This window comes from Oncorhynchus mykiss, chromosome 13 (genome assembly GCF_013265735.2).
Source record: "Oncorhynchus mykiss isolate Arlee chromosome 13, USDA_OmykA_1.1, whole genome shotgun sequence".
In the NCBI taxonomy this organism is placed as follows: domain Eukaryota; kingdom Metazoa; phylum Chordata; class Actinopteri; order Salmoniformes; family Salmonidae; genus Oncorhynchus; species Oncorhynchus mykiss.
This window is the reverse complement of record NC_048577.1, coordinates 28,068,758-28,079,543: the sequence shown is the minus strand read 5'-3', so window position 1 is coordinate 28,079,543 and position 10,786 is coordinate 28,068,758. Positions and strand designations below refer to the sequence as shown.

At 40.4% G+C, this 10,786-nt stretch overlaps 1 pseudogene; it reads right to left on the bottom strand.

Annotated features, from left to right (window-relative positions):
• Nucleotides 1–1,941: 1,941 nt before the first annotated feature.
• LOC110487371 lies at nt 1,942–4,575 on the bottom strand (annotated as a pseudogene).
• Nucleotides 4,576–10,786: the final 6,211 nt, after the last annotated feature.

Sequence of the window (10,786 nt, the reverse complement as noted above, 5' to 3'; positions counted from 1 at the left end):
CTCTTATTCCTTCCCTTTCTCTAATGTATTTTGTAAAAAAAATTGGACTGGAGACCACAGCAGCGATTCTGCTCTTGCCCAACCTCTTCAATGAGGACCCGAGTGGCCTTTATGTCCGTGTCAAGGTATGCTTATGCACCAATCATCTGTTTCTTCATAAACATAGGTGTGCATGCTGATATAAAACTACAGCTGAACATTTGTGATGGTCTTTGTTAATTGTATGTGTATTAATCTTTTCTAACTTTTGTTGACACAGATTTCACGCTCTTCACTCCTTTACTGCACATCACCATGAGAGTGAAATCCCGCTGGCCTTTGATGGGGAGAACATCCACGTCCTCGAGGACGTCCCCATGGGACTTGGGGCTCTGCTAGGGCTGGATTTTTTATTTTCCCTTAAATTTCCCAAAAATGTCAGAAAAACACTTTTGTTCTTAAGTTACTGTGTTCTGGGGATAAGAGAAGTTGGGGTGAAGTTACCAGTGCCGGTCATAAAGATGGCAAACTTCCTAACATAACTAAGTGGATATGATATACACACTAAAGCTGAAAAATCTGTATTTATCATCAATCTACAATATTGTTAGTTTACCTATGATTCATTTTTAATGTGTGTTGTTTTTATTGTACATTATTGTTTTTATTTTTTTAAATGTCATGAAAAGCACTATACAAAGTAAATGTATTATTTATTATGGTCTGACATGTCTGCAGAAATGTTGAAATTTTGTAATGTGTTTTGTTTGGTAAATTGTTTTGTAAATATTAATTCACATTTGTGGTGCCACTAAATAAACAATTAATTATTTAAATCAATATTGTTATTATTATTATTAAAAAATATATATAATGGAGGGAGGGTGGACAGGGAGTTTAAAAAAATGAACCCCAAAAGGTTCTTTGAGCAACCATTATAATGGGTTCTTCAAAGAACTTATAGGGGTTCCCCCACAGTTTCAATTTGACGAACCCCTACAGGATACTACAGGATCCTTTACTTTTTATAGTGTATATTGATAAAAGTCACCTTGTCCGAGAGACATTTACATAGTTATACACAGCCCAATTTGGGATGGCTAATTTGGGGCAAAATAGAGGCCACAACAGACAGAACTGATATCGCCCCATAATTCAACGTCCTTGGACGTCACGTGCTGAGTGGGAATGACCAAAGATATTCTATTTAGCTACACTTTGTAGTACATTTTTACACTGTAATAAATGTTTCTGATGCCACATTGCCCGTTTTCAAAGGGAGTCGTTGGTTTTTAGGGGCAGTCGCTTTTTGTCTGAAATTATTTTCTCAACTGCGATACCAACTCCAGTCAGCAGATGGCGATGTGCGTCTTTCAGGTGATTCTGGCACTGTGACGTATCATCTAGTGGACGGGATGCTTCTTCAACATCAACAGTTAGTCAGCCACCTTTGTTCACTCTAACTTTATGGAAAAAGGTTTATTCAATAAATCTAGCAACTCCTCCCATACTGGGAAAATACAGGAATACACACTCAGAACCTGGGCTCTGTTTACACCTCCAAAGGTGCCTCCCTCACACAGGAATACACACTCAGAGCCTCTTGAATGGGCCCTGTTTACACCTCCAAGGTGCCCCCCTCACACAGTAATACACACTCAGAGCCTACGAGGCTTTTCTAAAAACTACACTTTGAGTGTTTCGCTCATCTCTTTTTTTAAAACTAGGTTTGAGATGTGGTATCCACTCGGCTCGCTGCCTCTCAGATCAAAGGTGGGTCCATCTGCTCCATTCCCAAAGTGTGGTCTCCCTGAGATCCCATGTTTGAGGGATCCCTGGTGCACCATTTACCAAGGTCGTCAGGAGCGGTCACCAAGTGAAGATTCACATCCCCATCGCCAAATGTGGTTAATTTCTTTAATATCAATTGAGGAGACAAACTTATCACACAAGTCAGAGTTATTCTTAAACTAAATCTTTATTCACTTAATAAGGAAGCAGGCAATACAACGTACACATATAAAAGTTAATCAATTGAGTGCTCTACGATAATGATGGCTGGTCGACGAATCACCCCCAGATGATTCGTTGAGAGCCACGAGACATAAGTACAAAGGTCTTTTACAGCCAAGATACACCCCTTTCAATCTACATGACGAACAACAGATGTATAGAACGGGTCACAAGATTAAGATTTGTATGAAAGGTACTTATAATTCACAGCAGACAGTATCTGCTGTAAAAACAGTACTCTTTGTGTAGAGACCAGGGTCTGGCCCTGAGGTCATCTCTCCCTGGTACCATATAGAAAAAAACATTATCTCATGCTCTGGAATGCAGTCTCTTTAGATATCATCACCCAAAAGACACTGTAAATCTCCTGTCAGTGTTTTCTCCTAGAGGCCCATCCTCAGTAGAACACACAGACACAATAGTTCTAAGAACCCTCTATTCTGTTGCATAAAACAACCATTTGATGCAATAAAAGTATTATAACATAATCTTGCAATTTTTGCTCTCAGTGTCCTCTGAAAGTTGACTAGTAACAACAACTGGAACATAAAAGACACCCACCATGAGACCCTCTAAATCTGCCCAAGAATAGGAGAACAAAATAATAACCCACAAACTTAAAGACAGGAAGCAAACCAAAAAGGTGGATCAACTAAAGGTGTTGACTCTCCACATCTATCAAGACAACTGGAGCACTGGGCAAACAAAAGAACTGGTGTAACACATACTGACTAACGAGGTGACACCAATCAGTGCGCCCTACGAGCTAGACGTGCTAAAGTCCAACCTCAAAACATAAAAGAAAAACTAAAGCCAGTAACACCTTCCCCCTTTAAGACAACAAGAAATATATCCTATATTTTTGTTGGACAAGATTGCTCACCACCAACAGAAAACAACTTCCATTTCACATTATAATCAACTACAATGCTTCACTTTCTACAATATTAAGATGGTGTCTACTGGCTGTCAACAATTAAAAACAAGAAAAAAAAGTTTATTTCTAAATAATAATATACAATAGTGTTATTTCTCACCTTTTTCTTTCTATAGAATCCTAAAACGAATGTAGTAAAAAAACTCCACTAGCTTCTAGAACTCTCATCTTCCTAAAACTCACTAGCTTCTAGAACTCTCATCTTCCTAAAACTCACTAGCTTCTAGAACTCTAGTTTTCCTAAAACTCAATAGCGTCCACTTGGAACGAGCCCAAACAAAACTCATCTCCAATACGGAAAAACTTGCAGTCAAAATAAATAGTGATGCACTGGCTAAAAGCAAAACACAAAACTGTTTGACTGCCCAACCTTGAGACAATCAACAAACAAATACTCCTTCTACAATGTTTGATATAATGAAAAAACTCCTTCATGCATGTATTTTCTGATGTTTAATCAGATATCTTTTATCAGAGTATCTCTTGTCACATTTATCACAGTCATAAGGTTTCTCTCCTGTATGTGTTCTCTGGTGTGATATCAGGTGGCTTGACTGAGTAAAACTCTTCCCACATTGAGTACAGCTATAAGGATTACTTCCTGTGTGTGTTCTCTGGTGAGTAGTTAGCTGGCAAGATGTAGTAAAACTCTTCCCACATTGAGCACAGCTATGAGGTTTCTCTCCTGTGTGTGTTCTCTGGTGTGCTATCAAGTGGCTTGACTGAGTAAAATGCTTCCCACATTGATCACAGCTATAAGGTTTCTCTCCTGTGTGTGTTCTCTGGTGTGATTTCAGGGTATGTGGCTGAGTAAAACTCTTCCCACATTGACCACAGCAATAAGGTTTCTCACCTGTGTGTGTTCTCTGGTGTGATATCAGGGTATGTGGCTGAGTGAAACTCTTCCCACATTGACCACAGCAATATGGTTTCTCTCCTGTGTGTGTTCTCTGGTGTACCATCAGATTGTTAAATGTAGTGTAACTCTTCCCACATTCATCACAGCTACAGGTTTTCTCTCCTGTGTGTGTTCTCTGGTGTGATTTTAATTGTCCTGAGAGTAGAAAACTCTTTCCACAGTCAGAGCAGCTAAAAGGTTTCTCTCCTGTATGGATTTTTTGATGTACATTAACAACTTTTGAGGAGGTGAATCTCTTCCCACAATGAGCACAGCTATAGGGTTTTACACCTGTGTGTGTTCTCTGGTGTGATATCAGGATGGTTGACTGAGTAAAACTCTTCCCACATTGAGTACAGCTAAAAGGTTTCTCTCCTGTGTGGATTCTCTGGTGTGACATCAGGCTGGTTGACTGAGTAAAACTCTTCCCACATTGAGTACAGCTAAAAGGTTTCTCTCCTGTGTGGATTCTCTGATGAATTGTAATGCCTGAGGAGGTGAAACTCTTCCCACAATCAGAGCAGCAGTGAGTTCTCTTCCCTTTGGATCTCTGCTGGTGTTTCTTGAGGTGTTCTAATGTGGAGAGACTCTTCTCTGCCTTGTCAGCATCATGAGGTTGTTGAGGCTCCCCAGAGGATCCACAATAGTCACGTCTCTCTCCTGTGTGAACAACAAAGTCAGACAGATGGTTACAGGGCCACAACAGCAGAAATCCACTGTAAAAGGTGATGCCAACAGCGTAGCCATGATGTTATACAACAATTGATGTCTGTAATGAATGCTCAAATTATTTAACAAATGTCTTAAAATGAGAAAGAACAGTCATATTTTCATCTTGTTTTCACATTATTAGTAACTTTGATTATTGTAGGCTAGGAAAAAGTTATTAAAGTTGTTGAAATCCTAAGCAGTGTGCCAAAATACTTTTGGTTTCCAATATAGGACCCTTTCTGTGTTTGCTAAAATTGCACCACGAGGGCAATGCACACACAATTTGTTTGCAGAAACTCCTCCCTGCGAATTAGGAAACCACTAGTTATGGATGTAGTATATCTGCCTGGAGCAAAAATGGTGAGTGAAGATTTTAGTTTTTCAGATTCCAAGAACACAGGATGAGATGTTACTGTCCTTTGTGCAAGCACTTCCAAGAGTTATGAACAGTGAGCCTGGTGAAATTTTGGGAGCGCATCGTCAGTAGTGTACCTGGAGCAAAAATGGTGAGTGAAGATTTAAGTTTTTCAAAATGTATTCTGAATATTACAGCACACTATCAGTGCAAGATCAGGATGCTACTCAAGGAAACTCACATGAACTTCTTCAGTCTATTTAAACTCACATTCTTAAGCCGAGGCGTCCCGCTAGAGTGACAACTTCCAGTGAAACTGGAGGGCGCGCAATTCAAATGTTTAATCATAACAATTATGGATATTAAACATTTAGGTACATATACAGTTGAAGTTGGAAGTTTACATTCACCTTAGCCCAAAACATTTAAACTCAGTTTAAACTCAATTCCTGACATTTAATCCTAGTAAAAAATTCCCTGTTTTAGGTCAGTTAGGGTCACCACTTTATTAAAAGAATATGAAATGTCAGAATAATAGTAGAGATAATTATTTATTTTAGCTTTTATTTCTTTCATCACACTCCCAGTGGGTCAGAAGTTTACATACACTTAATTAGTATTTGGTAGCTTTGCCTTTAAACTGTTTAACTTCAGTCAAACATTTCGGGTAGCCTTCCACAAGCTTCCACAATAAGGTGGGTGAATGTTGGCCCATTCCTCCTGACAGAGCTAGTGTAACTGAGTCAGGTTTGTAGGCCTCCTTGCTCGCACACACTTTTCAGTTCTGCCCACACATTTTCTATAGGATTGAGGTCAGGACCTTGTGATGGTCACTCCAATACCTTGACTTTGTTGTCCTTAAACCATTTTGCCACAACTTTGGAAGTATGCTTGTGGTCATTGTCCATTTGGAAGATCCATTTGCAACCAAGCTTTAACTTCCTGACTGATGTCTTGAGATGTTGCTTCAACATATCCACATCATTTTCTCGTCCTCATGATGACATCCATTTTGTGAAGTGCACCAGTCCCTCCTGCAGCAAAGCACCCCCACAACATGATGCTGCCACCCCCATGCTTCACGGTTGGGATAGTGTTCTTCGGCTTGCAAGCGTCTCCCTTTTTCCTCCAAACATAACGATGGTCATTATGGCCAAGCAGTTCTGTTTTCTCCACAAAGAACAATCTTTGTCCCCATGTGCAGTTGCAAACCGTAGTCTGGCTTTTTTTATGGCGGTTTTTGGAGAAGTGGCTTCTTCCCTGCTGAGAGGCCTTTCAGGTTACGTCGATATACGTCGATATAGGACTCGTTTTACTGTGGATATAAATACTTTTGTACCCGTTTTCTCCAGCATCTTCACACAGTCCTTTGCTGTTGTTCTGGGATTGATTTGCACTTTTCGAAACCAATGTACGTTCATCTCTAGGAGACAGAACGCGTCTCCTTCCTGAGAGGTATGACGGCTGCATGGTCAAATGGTGTTTATACTTGCAAACTACAGTTTGTACAGATGAACATGGTACCCTCAAGCATTTGGATATTGCTCCCAAGGATGAACCAGACTTGTGGAGGTCTACAATTGTTTTTCTGAGATCTTGGCTGATTTCTTTAGATTTTCCCATGATGTCAAGCAAAGAGGCACTGAGTGTCAAGGTAGGCCTTGAAATACATCCACAGGTACACATCCAATTAACTTGATGTCAATTAGCCTATCAGAAGATTCTAAAGCCATGACATCATTTTCAGGAATTTTCCAAGATGTTTAAAGGCACAGTCAACTTAGTGTATGTACATTTCTGACCCACTGGAATTGTGATACAGTGAATTATAGTTCCTAGGAAACTATACAGTTTTTTGTTTTTTTACGTGTTATTTCTTACATTAGTACCCCAGGTCATCTTAGGTTTCATTACATACAGTCGAGAAGAACTACTGAATATAAGAGCAGCGTCAACTCACCATCAGTACGACCAAGAATATGACTTTCGCGAAGCGGATCCTGTGTTCTGCCTTTCACCCAGGACAACAGAATGGATCCCAGCAGGCGACCCAAAAAAACGACTTCATAAAAGAGGGAAACGTAGCGGTCTTCTGGTCAGACTCCGGAGACGGGCACATCGTGCACCACTCCCCAGTATACTTCTCGCCAATGTCCAGTCTCTTGAAAACAAGGTTGATGAAATCCGAGCAAGGGTAGCATTCCAGAGGGACATCAGAGACTGTAACGTTCTTTGCCTCACGGAAACATGGCTCACTGGAGAGACGCAGTCGGAGTCGGTGCATTCAGCTGGTTTCTCCACGCATCGCGCCGACATTAACAAACATCTTTCTGGTAAGAAGAGGGGCGGGGGCGTATGCCTTATGGCTAACGAGACGTGGTGTGGTCACAAAAGCATACAGGAACTCAAGTCCTTCTGTTCACCTGATTTAGGATTCCTCACAATCAAATGTCGACCGCATTATCTACCAAGGGAATTCTCTTCGATTATAATCACAGCCGTATATATTCCCCCCCAAGCAGACACATCGATGGCTCTGAACGAACTTTATTTGACTCTTTGCAAACTGGAATCCATACATCCTGAGGCTGCATTCATTGTAGCTGGGGATTTTAACAAGGCTAATCTGAAAACAAGACTCCCTAAATTGTATCAGCATATCGATTGCGCAACCAGGGCTGGAAAAACCTTGGATCACTGCTATTCTAACTTCCGCGACGCATATAAGGCCCTGCCCCGCCCTCCTTTCGGAAAAGCTGACCACGACTCCATTTTGTTGATCCCTGCCTACAGACAGAAACTAAAACAAGAAGCTCCCACGCTGAGGTCTGTTCAACGCTGGTCCGACCAATCTGATTCCACACTCCAAGACTGCTTCCATCACGTGGACTGGGATATGTTTCGTATTGCGTCAGACAACAACATTGACGAATACGCTGATTCTGTGTGCGAGTTCATTAGAACGTGCGTTGAAGATGTCGTTCCCATAGCAACGATTAAAACATTCCCAAACAAGAAACCGTGGATTGATGGCAGCATTCGCGTGAAACTGAAAGCGCGAACCACTGCTTTTAATCAGGGCAAGGTGAACGGAAACATGACCGAATACAAACAGTGCAGCTATTCCCTCCGCAAGGCAATCAAACAAGCTAAGCGTCAGTATAGAGACAAAGTAGAATCTCAATTCAACGGCTCAGACACAAGAGGTATGTGGCAAGGTCTACAGTCAATCACGGATTACAAAAAGAAAACCAGCCCCGTCACAGACCAGGATGTCTTGCTCCCAGGCAGACTAAATAACTTTTTTGCCCGCTTTGAGGACAATACAGTGCCACTGACACGGCCTGCAACCAAAACATGCGGCCTCTCCTTCACTGCAGCCGAGGTGAGTAAAACATTTAAACGTGTTAACCCTCGCAAGGCTGCAGGCCCAGACGGCATCCCCAGTCGCGCCCTCAGAGCATGCGCAGACCAGCTGGCTGGTGTGTTTACGGACATATTCAATCAATCCCTATCCCAGTCTGCTGTTCCCACATGCTTCAAGAGGGCCACCATTGTTCCTGTTCCCAAGAAATCTAAGGTAACTGAGCTAAACGACTACTCACTTCCGTCATCATGAAGTGCTTTGAGAGACTAGTCAAGGACCATATCACCTCCAATTTGATTTGATTTGATTTCAAATAATCTGTCTGTTAACAATTGTTGAGTAATCCACTCGTTCAACATGCAGACAAAGGAATCCAAAAAGCTAAACCCTAAACTTTGTTTCAACAAGTCAAAATATGTTTCTATTTACTCCTCAGATATAAGTAAATGTCCCTAAATGTAATTAAACTATAATATTTCTTACGGAAAGAAGTATGTTCAATAGGAAACCGACTTTAGCAGGTGCGTCCTGTCTTCATGTCGCGCGCAAACACGAATTTCCAAGACTGTGTCCCTGTACTAAAACTGATATTTCTTATTCGTTTTGGAAGTTACAAGCCTGCAACCTTGAACATAGACTGCTGACACCTTGTGGAAGCCATAGGAACTGCATCCAGGGATTTAATTTTCAGTATGCCTTTTCTGTTGCAATTCTAAGAGGATGGTCTCTCAAAAATGTAAAAAATATCTGGTTGGTTTTTCTTTTGATTTTCTTCTACCATATCTAGTGTGTTATTCTCCTATATTATTTTAACATTTCTACAAAGTGTTGTCTTTCCAATGGTACCAATTATATGCATATCCTGGCTTCAGGGCCTGAGCAACAGGCAGTTTACATTGGGCACGTCATTCAGGCAGAAATTGAGAAAAAAGGGGCCTAGCCCTAATTAAGCTCTGTCTATTCACTAGTTCACCAACGTGAAAAAAATACACTGTAAAAGGTGATGCCAACAGCGTAGCCATGATGTTGTACGACAAATGATGTCTGTAATGAATGTTACAATTATTTGACAATTGTCTTAAAATGAGCAAGAAGTCATATTTTGTCTTGTTTTCACAATAGAAGTAACATCTAACAACTAGAAATAATGTTGTTGAAACTCTAAGCAGTGTGCCAGAAGACTTTTGGTCTCCAATACCGGCCCCTTTCTGTGTTTTCTAAAATTGCGGCACGAGGGCAATTTGATTGCAGAAACTCCTCCAAGCTAATGAGGAAACCACTAGTTATGGATGTAGTATATCTGGTAATGAGGAAACCACTAGTTATGGATGTAGTATATCTGCTCATTTGGAAACCACTAGTTATGGATGTAGTATATCTGGTAATGAGGAAACCACTAGTTATGGATGTAGTATATCTGCTAATGAGGAAACCACTAGTTATGGATGTAGTATATCTGGTAATGAGGAAACAGCTAGTTATGGATGTAGTATATCTGCTCATTTGGAAACCACTAGTTATGGATGTAGTATATCTGGTAATGAGGAAACAGCTAGTTATGGATGTAGTATATCTGGTAATGAGGAAACCGATAGTTATGGATGTAGTATATCTGGTAATGAGGAAACCACTAGTTATGGATGTAGTATATCTGCTAATGAGGAAACCACTAGTTATGGATGTAGTATATCTGGTAATGAGGAAACAGCTAGTTATGGATGTAGTATATCTGGTAATGAGGAAACCACTAGTTATGGATGTAGTATATCTGGTAATGAGGAAACCACTAGTTATGGCTGTAGTATATATGGTCATGAGGAAACCACTAGTTATGGATGTAGTATATCTGCCTGGAGCAAAAACGGTGAGCAAAGATTTGAGTTTTTCACAATGTATTCTGAATGTGAATGGGGGAAAACTCATGGGAGTAAACTCCATTTCTAGGTTGCTTATGAGTGCATTTCACACAACTTTGGATTATAATTGTAAAGCTCGCTTGAATCTCCTACTTAATATGTTTGTGTTACTGTCGCAAATCAACTGCTTTAAACTTTTTAAAAACACTTCAACCAGAATTGTACTTTGGCTAGCTTTGCCATCAGCCTGACAATGAGGGTTTGTAAGTGTTTGCCAAATTGGCCCATAACTTCACCTAACAATAACATAGACCTACTGTAGGACCCATAACTTCACCTAACAACAACATAAACCTACTGTAGGACCCATAACTTCACCTAACAATAACATAGACCTACTGTAGGACCCATAAGGTCACCAAACAACAAATATACCTATGTCATGATGTTTGTCATTTGACTGGCATTTAGAAAATGATTTCTTGAATCAGCTGATGATAGTTGAACATGTGACTGTAACTAAACAGCTACAGTATTAAGAACTATGTGTAGTTATTGAAGAACCACGTTAATGACAGTATCCATTTGGGTGCTGTCAATCAACTTCAGATGACTCTCGGTTTAAACCATTGCGAAATCCAAACTCTGAAATGATTTAGGATTTCTGTGC